Source organism: Tachypleus tridentatus, chromosome 1 (genome assembly GCF_004210375.1).
Source record: "Tachypleus tridentatus isolate NWPU-2018 chromosome 1, ASM421037v1, whole genome shotgun sequence".
NCBI classification, from domain to species: Eukaryota; Metazoa; Arthropoda; class Merostomata; order Xiphosura; family Limulidae; genus Tachypleus; species Tachypleus tridentatus.
Genome location: NC_134825.1, coordinates 49,992,114 through 50,007,645, shown reverse-complemented (window position 1 = coordinate 50,007,645; position 15,532 = coordinate 49,992,114). Strand labels below are relative to the sequence as shown.

At 35.2% G+C, this 15,532-nt stretch overlaps 1 protein-coding gene across 2 annotated transcripts in view; it reads left to right on the top strand.

The window, feature by feature from the left end:
- Positions 1–15,532, top strand: part of LOC143247975 (puratrophin-1-like) — a 216,870-nt gene that overhangs the window by 24,827 nt on the left and 176,511 nt on the right. Inside the window, exon 1 of one of the 2 annotated variants that reach the window (XM_076496505.1) lies at positions 15,385–15,473. The exons of the other annotated variant lie outside the window; for it this stretch is intronic. The gene's annotated coding sequence lies outside the window, so the exon portion shown is untranslated. Of the gene's footprint in view, positions 1–15,384; positions 15,474–15,532 lie in introns of those variants that run through there. 2 annotated transcript variants of the gene reach the window in all.

Below are 15,532 nucleotides of genomic sequence, written 5' to 3'. Positions count from 1 at the left end.
CGCACACAATATATATTATGAATATTTGTATACTTTTATCGAAGGTAGAATAGGTCATGGATATTAAATGTTATACTACTAAATCTAGAACACCCCAGTTTGACTTGTCTCAATTTTCCTCATTTCTATTAAGTATTGTGCGTATCCTTTCAATAGTGATAATGAGTTTGGATTTCTCGTAAGATCAGGGCAAAGTTACAGGTCTAGTTGGAAATACTGAGTTATGTAATGTTTATTGTAATTATAATGTAGTCATATATATCATAGATATAAACTGCACTCAAATGTTAGACCATTTCATTCTCGTAATTATATGATGCAGGTAACGTCAGGAGGAAATTTACAAACTGGTTCTGATGGCCATTAGACACTCCCTATAAGGACTTCAACATCTACTCTAGAGAGAATGAACAGTAAATCAAATTTCTGGATTATTTAATAATGATAATTCATGGGCTGGACCTACAGATGGAAAATACTTAATCATACTTTGTCAAAACGCAGAGATTCTGGGCAAGTTTTTGTTGTTGTGGTTGCTACGGTAGTTTAGATATAACGTTGCCTTCAGGAAAATATATGTGATGTCTTTATTTTGTTCGTGGATTACATGAAATTTTAATCAATTAAAAGAGATATAATCTCCATTCATCTCAAAAAATTATAAAAGTTTGATTGTTTGTTTGTTTGTTTTTGAATTTCGCACAAAGTTACTCGAGGGCTATCTGTGCTAGCCGTCCCTAATTTAGCAGTGTAAGACTAGACGGAAGGCAGCTAGTCATCGCCACCCACCGCCAACTCTTGGGCTACTCTTTTACCAACGAATAATGGGATTGACCGTCACATTATAATGCCCCCACGGCTGAAAGGGCGAGCATGTTTGGCGCGACGGGGATGCGAACCCGAGACCCTCAGATTACGAGTCGGACGCCTTAACACCCTTGGCCATGCCGGGCCACAACAGTTTGACTTTTAAAAGACGTGCTTTTGGACAGTTCAGACATAAACCGTTAATACATGAATACATCATTTAAAATAATTATTAAAACACACATTTGATACGCATACAATTTCTTCCATAAAATCCAGCAAAGATCTTTGCTTATGGTAAGTCATGCATATTTATACCCCATTTATCATTTCATCACATTTCTAGGTGCTTGGAATCACTTCCTTGCTGGAATATAAATCCCTATTCGGTAGTTATTGTTCTTGAGGAAATAACATGATAGACAAGAACGCACACTGCCAGTAGTTAGGGTGCCATCAATTTTGTGTATAATACACTAGTGACTAAGATGCAGTCCACATTTGTACTAGTCCCTCAGCATACTTCACTTTATCAGGTATGCTTTGACCATAGTACCATGCTGTTTTCTATCATTCAACACATTAATGTTGTTTATTACCAAACCAATTGAATTTTAATTAACCAATAAAGAACGTCATCCTCCGGCTTTATCCATCCCATTTTTTTATGTTTAATGCTAATGTTAGCATTTTAGCATAAGTGGTAGTTTTAGAGTACTTACACATCCCTTGAGGTCATTTCGTGCTAACATTTATCTTACTATATGTATAATCAGGTAAAATCTTTAATGGATGACGTAAAACGTATACACCGAGTTACTTAACATCACTTTTGAAGAGTTTTGGATTTCTATTTCGTCTGTTTTTATTATCAACAGTACTAGTTTCAATGTTCACTTAGAGAGTGATATTTCTGTCTCAATATGTCGCATGGAGCAGCCTTCACTAGCCACAATTTTGATTTCTAAATTTATGTCATACAAGATGTCTATTCTGGGAGCCATGAGTGCATTCACCATACTACTGTTGCAACTAGTATGATTGCCTGTACTTTTATAGCATTATACTAAAAGTGTGGCATTTTTGACTGTTTGAATTACAGCCAAGCAAAATGTAACATATCAACACGTGACTGTGCCCTGGTATAATTAGTTTTTAATCCCATAATAACTGAATTTTACAACAGTTTTGTTCACTGTTTCCATAATTATTTCTAATACTTTATAGATATATATATTCAAACCAGTTACTTTATCATTCAGACTAAGGTAGAATATAGAACATACATATACAGTATTCATAAATTTAAACAACTAAATCAAAATAAATCATTTTGAAAATAGAGCAAACAAAGACAAAATCGAATTTGTGTAACTTTGAAAAATGGGCTTAATAGGATATATTTTACTTTTACTATTCTACATTTTGCCTTAGTTTTAGTAATACGTGGAAACAGCATCCTGGTAAAGAATTTTGAAGTATATGTATTATAATTTTATTATAACTTATCGTGCGCGTATATATTAATTTGGTGTCACGATAACACTTCATACAGCCATGTTAATGTTAAAAATTCAGATAATTGTTAGAATACTTTGTACACGTCACAGGAATATGTATATATTTAAATAGCTGGTCTGAAGAAAAAAATTCAAGATAAGCGAACTTATGTGGAAACGACTGACAATGAACACAGTATTTATTATGAGTCAGCTTCAAGGTATGAAATCATACTGATATAGAGAAAATAGAGTGATTTGATAAGTTTTTAATAGCATGAAAACCAATTTGTGATTTCTACCGGTTATTAATTATAAATATCCAACTCCAATTGTTCTGGTTGTTTAATTTTCTGTGAATCTATTTGTGGAACAATTTTATAGATTGTTTAAACCTTGCTTTTGATTTTACTTCCTTTTGTGCGCTTTTAACATTGTTTATACTAGCGCTGAAAACAGGTAACTTCAATATTTTTCAAAGAAGTATTACAGAAGAACAAACTGTTTTTTTAAATCCATATTAAAATGTACTTAACCCCTTCGGATATGATGAAACACGTAGGTGAAGCAGTAGAAACTGTTTTTTATTTTATTTTATTTCAGTAAAACCATTTTTTAGGAAACCGCACAGTTTGAGCCCTGAAGTTATTTTGTGATAGTGATAGAAAATGCGAACCGACTCGTCTACTGGGCTGCGTTAGTCCATTAATTCTGAGTCTCTGACTTATGAAGAAGGAAATAATCCTACAGGGGTCGTTAAGAAACTTCTGACGCTACATTACCTTTTAATATATCGTATGTAGTACAGTAAATTATGTTTTTATTTTCATTTAATGTATCTATGACAACTTTTTATTTTATGTTATATCATTTGTATATTTTTACCGGAGTTATATCAGACCTTATATATAACTGTATTTGCATTACAGCAAGTGTGTGCACCAAAATAATAACTAAAACCTTAAGCTGTCTGGGTAATCACCGACTTTGATATTTTACCAGCTCATAAAACATTAAACTTTCACAATAACAAACAAATGACTCTCAGTAGTGATTGGGTATTTTCGAACTTTCTTTGAACAGCGGTAAGTCTGCGAATTTATAGCTACTCTTCCTCTTACAGTTTCTAAAGTATACTCGTTCCTTATCATGAGTAAAGCTTAGGTGCCGATGTGACTTATTGAAACATATTTCTCAGTCTTATATGTAGTAAAGAAAACAAACTTACATTGTTTTATTTAGATTAATAACATTAGAATTATAAAGTTCATAACCAGAAGTATCAGTACTATCTAAACGGTATTTTTACAATCAATGGATTGTAATAACAATGGCTTACTGATTAGCGTGTCAGGCTATGGAATCTAAAGGCCCAAGGTTTTCGCCTCGCTGTATTTGTGGTTGTGTTACGAGGTTGAAAATCAATAATTTGTTTTGAATCAAACCCAGAAAATGCCTTTGCGGCAACGAGTACTACTGACTGGCTAACTCCCATATGGTCAGCAGTTCAAAACTAAGGACAGTATACCTGTGTTCTAACGATCTATGAGTCTCTGGCCTAGCCTTTTAGTACATCTGCACGTGGGATGTCGTTCAGCTAGAAAATACGAAATACCAAATAACAATCGGTTTATATAATATCTCATTTCCAAAGACGGAGAAATAACTAATGCGTGTTGGCATTGACTCTATGATTTCCAGTTCTGCATTTCGTTATGGTTTTCAACATTTATATTTTTAATAAACCGTGGCATGTGACTTGAATAATTACGTGAAAGGAATAAGCTTCAACCTTCATAGGTAGTGTGGGAAAATAATACGAAATGAGAATTTACTTCACTTACTGTATGTGACACGTTAATGTGCAAGAACAGGTTTCGAAACGTTAAATAACTATATGCATGCATCAAGGCTCTGTTGATAGACCTTTCTCACGTTGGCTTAAGCGATTTTTGTCAAGGTAATCTTGTATCTTAGAACGTTAATGAACCCTATGCTTTCTTTATCAGCTATACGTTACCCCAGGCTCAAGCCAACAGGCGTTTAACTATTATGATATGCCAGTCCCAAAATCTCAAGTTGGTCTAACTTTACTTGTTTAATCTGTAAAACATCGACGAGCATTTGACGTAAAATTTGTAGTTTTTCATATGAGAACCAGAGTTTTAAGGTAATCTGGTTGAGTAGCTACTTAAAGTATTAATCAACCTTGACAGAAGTGTGAAGTTTCGGGTGTCGTAAAACGATACATATACAATACAAGTATGATCAGTTTCTTATTGTTTGATTAGGACTAAAAATAAGTTTCTTTATACACATTATAAATAGTGGTATAGTGCTCTTTGTAACACGTGTAAATAACCTCTATTTAATATCTGAGGGTCGCGGGTTCGAACCTTTTCCCACCAAACCTGCTCGCCATAGCAGCCATTGGGGCGTTATTATGCAATGGTCAATCCAACTGTTCGTTAGTAAAAGAGTAAGTAGCCCAGGAGTTCGCGGTGGATGGTGTTGATGACTAGCTAGTTTCCATCTAGTCTTACACTGCTAATTTAGGGACGGCTAACGCAGATAGCCCTCTCGTCTAGCTTTGCTAGAAACTCAAAACAAACCAAACCTTTATTTAAAGAAAAAGAAATGTAAGTGGGAAAATACGAGAATGAGTGATTGGTTTATATAGGTCTTCAAAGAACTACATGCACTGGATGTTTCTGTAAAAGTTTAATGAGTTTACTTGTAAACTATCGAAATATGTGAATTGTTTTAAAGAAGGTTCATCAGAGTGCTGGCGAACCAGATGTGTAGGTCGCAGCAAAACCAAATGATTCGAACTACTGAAAATGTAATATTATATAAGCAGCAGAAGTCAATGAAATAATTATATTGGGTCTTCTTCAAAAACTTGTATGTAGTAATCCTCATGTATGTGAATATGGTAAAAGACGTTACTTGTGCACGTTTAATGTTGTGATGTTTCTTTAGTTTGTATATTTATGCAACTTAACATTTTCATAATTTGCTCCAATACCTATACACTTATACTGATGGACTGCTGATCAAATATTTTAGGTTAAAACAGTTATATCTATGTTGTACATCTCAACCTTTCGCAACGTGACGTTCTAATCCTCTTTATTTTATCTTGACAATCTCCAAATTGACCATAATCTTACTGATAGAAGGTTAAAAACAATACCTTCGTGCCTTTCCGTTCTTATCAATCCGCCCAAAGACCTAGATATACGAATATTAAAAGGATGTAATTTTGCAACTACTTCGATACGAGACAGTTCATTTAGATAAGTATCTTCTGATTTGACAAGGCCCGCTCGTGTAGGAAAAGAGAGAAACTTTCTACTGGAAAAAAATATCACATGCTGTTCGGGATAACTAAAAAGGTCCAGTATCCTGTAATAGCATTGTCTATTTTCAATCATCTATAGGTGGAAAGTTAATTGTTTAAATGAATGAGAATCCTCCACGTTTCTTTTGCTCTCAACCATCATTAGGCCTAGTTTTATGCACGACTAAACGTTCTGTTGTTTGGGGTTCTTGGTAATTGGTGCTTTCCAAGGTCTACGTCCTATTCAAAATACCACATATATTTATACCATATATAATAACATATAACACATATGTTATTAAGACGTAAGATGTAAAGCTACTGCTTCGTCATCTCAGGTTTTCTAGTGGAGTATGAGTAGAAAAACACAGTCGTATCCGTGTCTCTGTGTATGTTAAGATGTATGTTTTTGTAATCTAGAATAAGGACAGGATCATGGTTTATATCCAGTGAAAAGCAATGAAACACAAAATTAAAAATTAATTGAGAGAGGTATTAATCGAGTTTACGACTCATAATCAGTACTATAAAACAAATAAGGATATAGTATGGTAACAACAAGGATGTATAAAACTAGCTGAAAAAGGTATTGAAAGTAAAGTTTTTTAATCGTATTTTATTTATGAGATACTAATAATCCTATATAAATTCATACTGCGCGTTTGTGAATTTATTTGTCTACGAGCTAATCCCATAGTTTTGGAGCTACCACAACCAAACTTTGTAGGTTGTTTTATTAATTACATGGCCTGGCCCCCTACCTTTATTTGTTTAGGCTACCAAAAGATGCACAAATACGCCTGGAAAATCGATCAGGCATAATGTGAATCTAGGAATATGTTTGCAGGGCCGCTGAACACGAATGTGGTACCATTGTTTGGGTTTCTTGATCCCTAGATATCCCGGGGGCGTAATTTCTGAAATTCCTCACTCAGAGGCTAGCAGGAAGAAACGTGCCACTCATGCCCAAATACAACAAGAGGATATCCTAAAATGGCTTTTTGGGAGGAAGTGAACCCACTTGGAGTTAGCTATAGACGTAACTGGGGGTAATGGAGGATAATAACTGGCACACTGGGGCTTCTGTGAATCACACGTTGTTGTTTTTATAGCAAAGCCACATTGAGCTACTTGTGAATTATAAGGGGTCTTTTGAACTCAGCATCAGAACATGGATATTTTATGCCACTTGTAATAAACCGTATAAAAGGCCACCGTAGTTTCAAGTATTTTTAACTGATGGTTTGTAATCTTCTTCATTGAGTATTCTGTACGTAGGCAAAGAAAAACATTTAGATTTTTCTATTATTTCAAAAACTAAATGCTGACTTTACTTATATTGCATGACACTTCCTGTAACTGTGTAGGTTCATTTATTTCGCGCAAAGCTACTCGAGGGCTATCTGCGCTAGCCGTCCCTAATTTAGCAGTCTAAGATCAGCGGGCATGCAGCTAGTCATCACTATCCACCACCAACTCTTGGACTACTCTTTTACCAACGAATAGTGGGATTGACCGTCACATTATAACGTCCCCACGGCTGAAAGGGCGAGCATGTTTGGTGTGAGGAGATTCGAACCCGCGACCCTCGGATTAAGAGTCGAATGCCTAAACCCGCCTGGCCATACCGGGCCCATTTCTTTCTAAACTTAGAGAACTAGACAAATATACAGAATCGTTTGTCTCTTGCTGATGGTCTGGCATGGCCAAGCGCGTAAGGCGTGCGACTCGTAATCCGAGGGTCGCGGGTTCGCGCCCGCGTTGCGCTAAACATGCTCGCCCTCCCAGCCGTGGGGGTGTATAATGTGACGGTCAATCCCACTATTCGTTGGTAAAAGAGTAGCCCAAGAGTTGGTGGTGGGTGGTGATGACTAGCTGCCTTCCCTCTAGTCTTACACTGCTAAATTAGGGACGGCTAGCACAGATAGCCCTCGGGTAGCTTTGTGCGAAGTTCCAAAACAAACAAACAAACAAACAAACTTTTGCTGATACTATTCTGTGTGACGACTTACAGTTTCAGATTTGTAAAAGAGATGGGATTTGTACGAATGGCTGTGAAATAGTGTTAATATTTCAATCATAGGTAGTGTACTGAATTGGATAAAAGTCTTAAAGATCTACGTTTATAAGAAATTATATCTGTTAGAGAGCTATGACGGTATTTTTAGTACTTTACATATATTCATATCCTAGAACTTTAGTATGTGTTGTGTTTTTTTTAATTTCCCCAAACAAGTTTAGACAAGTGTGTAATACTGTGTGTTTAGCATGTGTGAAATCTTGACCACCTAGAATTCCAACTATCCATATCATATGACGTTTTGAGCGTGTTGTAAGAGAAGATAACGTGCTCATGTTAAAGGTGCAACTGATAACGTTCTTACTCTGTAACAGTGAATAGTTGGAAAATTATTGTTGAGATCGAATGCACGTTCTTTACTGGTACGAAGACTTACCTGTAGAAGGACAGATACATGGTCAAAACAAACAAAAACATACTTCTGGAGAAAGACAGCATTTCACAGAAAAAGTTGAACTGCTAAGGTCATTTATGAGATACGACCACTTTTAATTTTATTTGAATTGCTTAGGTCAGTCAATACGTATGACCATTTTCAGTTTTATTTGAACTGCTGCGGTCAGTTACGATATATGATCGTTTTTCCTTGTTTATTTTCTTTAGCTGGCAACTTCTTATGTTGAGAAAACACAATTATTTAAAGTTACAAAGCACCTGACTTTTGTTCTAGGTGTAATTTGATGTCGTGCTATAAGTATATGCCTAAACATCTTATTTGTTATTTCATTTTACGTAATACTTGTTAAAGATTTTTTGTTGTTGATTTAAATTAAGCACAAAGCTACTAAATGGGCTATCTGTGCTCTGCCCACCACGGGTATCGAAACCCCGTTTTTAGCGTGTATGTCCGCAGACATACCGCTGAGCCACTGGGGAGCACTTGTTGAAGAGTTTCCCATTTTATTTCGCTAAACTTCTAGAACCCTGATTAGTAACATTATGATAACAATTATATTCCTGTTCATTTTTGTAGTCTCATTAGTTGACATTGTTTTCTTTTTTTTTTTTGTAGGTGATAAGGATGGTGGGAACAAACTCGATGAGAGTCCAATAATTATTTTGTAAATAAGTTATTTTTCACTCACATAACACTTTGATAGCAAATAATTAGACTCTCATCAACGTTATTGATTTGGACTTGATATTGACTTTTCTATACGTTCAGAAATCTCACTATTTCGATCACGTATTTTTATTTTTATTTAATTTCTCTCAACAGGTAGAGAGGTAACCAAGAAAAGTGGCAATACTTACTGAATCTGCTCTTAGCGCCATCTATCATCAATTCATTTCGTTGAGAATTCGACTTGTGCGTCATGCGCACGACATTCTTTTCTTTCGGTAATATGGTAATTTCGAAAAATTCCTCAAAGAGTTGTTGCATTCGTCGGTTGTCAAACTCTTAACGGAACATCACTTCCAGGTATGCACTATCGATCTGAAGTTTTTATGTTCTTTTGCGAAAGTGCTATTCTTTGCGTAAACCAAAATTTTTATTTTTATAGAGTCACGTTTAATGCGACCGTTTACGTTCCGCGGAAGACAAGTACAACTATCTACTTTAGAATAAGTTATTTATTGAATAATAACTTAATGTATTAATCATGAATTAAAGCTTGTTCAAGAATAAAAATACCATTTCAGAATTCATACCTGAACGTCAAATTCTAATAATATTCTAAATTCAAACTTCTTTGTTTTGGTTAATTTTTCTCTCAAATATCTAACAATTAATTAGCGAAGTGTAAACTTATCTGTATTTTTTGGAGTATTGTTATTAGGTTACTATAGTAACAAACTGAGTCATTGCTTTATTACTGTTTTTGTTCTTGTTCCAAAACCGGAAATTTCTCACGTTCAACTCTAAACAAACATATGTTCAGTTCAGTATCTTATATTGGTGATCATGTTAGTCCACACAAGTTGAAAATTAATTATACCTTTGATTTTAATGAAAACATACAACCACATGCTACCAGTTCAGATATTAATCTGTCGTGCACATTAGTCAGTACTTAGCTGGGGATATGTGTAATTGATTGCAAGCGCTCGTGTCTTAACCCACATTGAATGGTGTTTTTACGCGCAGAATAACCATGTTCGTACATCCGGAATGAACCTGGTGTATATAAATTCTGCAGCAGTGTTCGACTGAGTCGAAGTTTAGTCTATATACTGCGTGTGTGTTCAGTGGTGGTATTAATGACAGTCTGTGAAATTTCTGTGGAAAGGTGAGGGTTGTTTATTAGATACAAGGATGCTCATAAAATAATAAACGTTGCTTTACTTGAAGTCCATCTTTATATATAATTATGTATATATATTTTTTCTGTATGTTGTTTGTATTATTATAAATAATTAAATTCTATTTCGAAAACCTCCATGAGATAAGGAACGTAGGAAGAATATCGTACTGTAATCTGTATTTGTTAATCTCAAGCTTACATAATAATAATAAAAGGTTATGGAAAACAGTTTACGATGCCGTAAGCAAAAACATCCTAAATAACCTGACCTTGTGAGTCCAAATCTCTATTATTTCACCTCTTTCCACTAGAACATGAATTATCAGGTAAGCTGTAAACCACACTGAATTTACCTTTCATATTTCCTATTTAAGATATATGTAAGTAGCTATAAGAAGTTGGATATATGCAGATATTTGTTTGGATTGAAAGTAACAACAGCGTATTAAGTTGAATATTTGAAGTTTTATTTTTATTTTTGACGCATACCAGATCTAAACTATTGCAGGGATTTTTCAATTTTTTTTAAATATATGTATATAAAACATTTATGATTTCTTCCTAATAGAGTGCCTAAATTAAATTAAGTATTGTTTTTTGTTGTTTCTTGTTAAGCACAGAGCTGCACAAAGGACTACCTGTGCTCCGCCCACCACGAGTATCGAAACCCAGTTTCTAGCTCATGTATTATAAGGAAAATTAAGTGCATTTTGGTTTTGAAATTAAAAGTTGCATTTTTTTATCATGAAGTTTCTTTTCTGTTCTAAATTAACGCTTTTTTTCTGTCGTCTTTAAGACAAACAACAAAAGTTTAGTGAGCTTACTCTAAATCATAAGAAATAAAATGATCAATATTTGTCTCTTGAATTACCTTTAAAAATAAATCAACTTATCCACGAGTCTTTTGTTTGAACGATAACACATTCTGAACTGAACCATCAAAGATAAACTGCTGTGTGTCTGCTGGAAGGTATTTATTTAAACAAGTGGTCTTTGCTTATATCTTTATACGTTAGTGAATGACGTGTCACATGGAAAAGGTACTCAAACAACAGTCAACTATAGAAACATCCTTTTGAAAGCATTAAACACAAGATGTCACTGTGTCATTCTAAGACGATATCGAGTATTTATTTTCTTCTTTGTTTATTTACATTTCGCCAAATCGGTGAGCTCCATTTAAGATCTAACATTTCGTTTAAACAAGAGCCTTTAGAATTAGAATAGAATTATATTTTAAATGTATACAAATATTTGCTTGTCGTAATGGGTAGATATAACTATCATGATTCTGATATCTATCTGTCTGTTAGTCAAACATAATGCTCATTAAGACGCTTCAGTCTTTTGTTTATTTCAGAATTTTCGCGCAAAAATATATAATGGCTAGCTGCATTAGTTAATTTTGAACTGATAAACTAGAGGGAAACACTGAATCAACATCACCTACTGCCAAGCCTTATGTGAGCTATTATTGTTTGATAGAATTGTGGAATTTGGCTGTCATTCTTATTGCGCTATCACGACCTCATAGTGCGAAACATATTTTGCGGCAAAGGGATGTGAATCGCGAATTCAAGGATTTGCAGTTCTAGCACGGTAACCATTTAATTACTTCCCCTTCATGAATTTTATAACCAAAATATAGGCTTGTTACATATAATGTTCAATGTTACATCACCTAACACGTTTTGTTATTTAAGCACAAAGGTTCTCCCACAGTGTAAAACGTTGGTAATTAGTATGACGTCAAACAATCGATTCCATATTGTGATAGCATTTAGTAAATTCCAATAAGAACACACAGTAACACAAATGTACTAGTATATGAATCCGTTGACTAATACTTGTGACTTTAATGAAAAGAAATGGTAAACAATGTATGATCTGATCAGCCATTCATGATTTGTGTTCAACCCATTTCAAGCAAAGTCATGGAATAATTCTGCCCAATAAAAGGTGCTTTTACACGATCTTTCGTGTGAATGACGTAACTAACTATTCTGGTAATCTCACTCAATTCTTCTTTACACGTCGTACATTACAAATCCATATCCATCTCTCCATAGCTGCACGTCATATAGTTGGAACATATCTTCATCTCAGAATTGTTACAAACCGAGCGAGTGAAGATTTGAGCTCAGATGAAGACTAGGCTGGGTGTAACCTTCATCCCTGTGGATCTATCTGGTGGAATGACTATTCGATCTCTCTCGGTTTAATTGGATAGCGTTACATGACTTTGTCACAGGACTACAGTTCACATATCCAACAGACCATACTTAAAGATACCTCACGAAGTAGGTCCCTTCCTATAACTGAACTAAAATCAGTTACTATTACATTCATTCTAGATGAGATAGTCTTGATTGTGAGTCGAAGTTGAACTTATCCTCTCGCCTCAGGTAAATCTCCATCAGCAAGAAAAAAGTTAGTGTTTGACTTGGATGGTGGTCAGCATAGGTTTTCACACCTTCACTGAGTTCGTGGTTTCTGGTCTTGGATGCAGCTTTATTCTTTGAAGGATGACATTAATATCCCATAATTGAGTCTCAGTCACACAGTTGGTTCTCACTGAGAAGTCTCAAACATCTAAGGCTGGACCGTCTACGACTAACATAAGACACCTGTGACTTGGTCTAATTACTCTTGTTTAGAAGCATTCCAGTCAGCTACTTGTTTGGATCATCTCAAGCATCAGTTCAAATTCTTTTTTATAGTATTTTTATGCGATGTTGGAATATGTTCCACTTCATTGCCCTCTGCCTAACTCAGTAAGGACTACCATCTGGCTTAAGTCATTTGAAAAAATGTAATACTGGTTAAGCTAAGTTCAATAAAGAGTGCTGGGTCGTGGTATGTGGTCCTTAAATTCATACAAATACGAGGTACGTGTGTTAAACCAGCTGGACATGACGTTATTTGAGCAAGTGTATATATCGTCTCAGGTGGAGGGTATAGACCTAGCAGGATATATATGGATACAAAGTGTGTTTTGGCGTATTGAAGAGCATGAGATATCACACTCGTAAAATCGAAATAAAACATAATACTCTTTGACTCTGGAGATAAAAGGTTAAAGTAAAATGATTCTAGAAGACGTTGTACTCAAAGTAGAAACAAGCTGATCTGTAAAGCAAAAAGTAAACTGAAAAAGGGCGCTTTCTCACACGTCTTGACCGTTTTGAAGACAAACAAAGACTCGCTCACAGGTACGGCCATCAAGATACAGGTTTATTCCAGAGCCGGAATGCACTGTCTTTTTACCTGCTATGGTAACTGTACTAGAAGCAAACAGAAAATAAATAAACACTGTTTACACTGATGACATAGCTGATATCGAGATAGGCTTAGTTTAAAATGCCGATGCAATAAAACCATCAGTTCTAGGTAATACCCTTACAGTTGTTCAACACCTAAGAACTTAGAGAAATTAAAACTGTTGTATACATGTTTAACTATACGAAAATATCAATTAGAAAATGTGGTTGTTTAAGCACGAATGTAATAATAATTTAGTATTGGATGCATCCAGAAGGGTTTTTGTTCCTCCGTTGGATTATTTTACATGATATAATCAAATGCCATTATTTTTCTGATGTGGCATCCTGTTTGACTGGGATAAGATTGTTTCATTTCCGGATTACATCATATTTTGTTTTTAACCGTGGGTTTTACATATCTGTGGCAACACAAAGAAATAACTGTTGACGATGAATCAAAGGCGATTTTATTAACGTGATACCTGAGAGTAAACTTCAGTCGAGAGGCCAGAGGTCAAGTAATCTACTGAATACCTGAGGAACTCAGTGTTGAGTATTGTTTACGTGGAAGTTGTGGACGATAAAAGGTAATATAAATGATTCGTAAACACGTGTAAAAGGTTTTGCGAGAACACGTGGATACAGAATTCATAGTATACATCACTTCAAATGTTTGTGGTGTAAAGAACTCTAGTTTTGAATTACGTTTGTAACTGGTACTTTACTCTTTTGCCTGCCCTCCAGTAGCACAGCAGAAAGTCTGCGGACTCACACCGGTAGAAACCGGGTTTCAATATTCGTGGTATGCAGAGCACAGATAGCCCGTTCTATAGGTTTGGGCTTAATTCAAAGAAAGAAAGAAAAGAAACCTTTTTGATGTTTTGATTTGTTTTTGTTTTGTTTGTTTGTCGTAAAGTACAGGTTACACAAATGGCTTTTTCTGCTGAACCCACTGCGGATATCGGAAGCTGATTTTTAGTATTATAAGCCCTTTGATAACCGCTAAGCAAACGAGAGCTTAAATTCAATATTTAATATTCAATATTTTTGCTGAAAGTTATGATGAAAAAATTTCTAGTAGAACAGATATGAATTACAGTTAATTCAGAAAAAAAAAAATTTATACGTTGAACCTAACATCTGTAGAGCCCACAGACTTCTGTGTTGTGAGCTGAGCAGTATGCCGCTCAGCTATTTTGACTTTTTCAACATTACACCTGGCGGGAAACTCTGCAACAGGGAGTAAATTAAAATATAGTTAATCGAAAAAGATTCTTGTTTGTTTGTTTATGAATTTCGCGAAAAGTTACTCGAGGGCTATCTGTGCTAGCTGTCCCTAATTTAGCAGTGTAAGACTAGAGGGAAGGCAACTAGTCATCACCACCCACCGCCAACTCTTGGGCTACTCTTTTACCAACAAATAGTGGAAGTAACCGAAACATTATAACGCCCCCACAGCTGAAAAGGCGAGCATGTTTGGTGCGACGGAGATGCGAACCAACGACACTCAGATTACGAGTCGCACGCCTTAACCCACCTGGCCATGCCGGGCCAAGAAGATTCTTACAGATATTCATTGAGTGTTAGGCCTAAATATATAGCATAAGCAGTATTTTGTGTTATATAGTACGTTGCAACCATTTAGTTATTTGTTTATTTTTAAGATTTCATCACATGGGTGAAGTAGATATTAAAGTAAAGTTAATTTTTACAAAAATTACTTATAATCTCGGTCTGGCATAGGCTAGCAGTAAGAACCGTCAATTCGCAATTTTCGGGACATTAGATCGAAACCCGTCACCAAATATGCTCATCCTTTTGGCCATTAAAGCGTTATTATGTGATGGTCAAACACTCTTATGATTTGTAAAGAGCATCCCAAGAGTTGGTGGTGGGTGTTGTTATTACTTCAAAATTAGGGATATTTAGCGCAGATAGCCCTTAAGTAGCATTATGCGAAATAAACAAACTTATCATCCTTAATGATCTAGTCATAGTATTATTTTATATTTACTTTTACAATTCTGTTTCATTATAAGCACTTTCCTACCAACAAGTAGCTTCAGATAGTCAACAACAGTTTGTTTTTTTCTGGAGTGTTGTAAGCTTGGGCTCTCCTACCCGTTTTTGTTTTGTTTTTTCACAGGTCAGTCTTGCGAATAAAGGTTAAATCTGACGGCTGGTGCATCTCCACCATTGTGTGAGACCTATTCTGCAAATGCCTTTCGTGTGAAGGTACATCTTACAAATCCTTCCCATAGTGTAGTTTTTAGATTTTGTTCTACTTTTTTTAA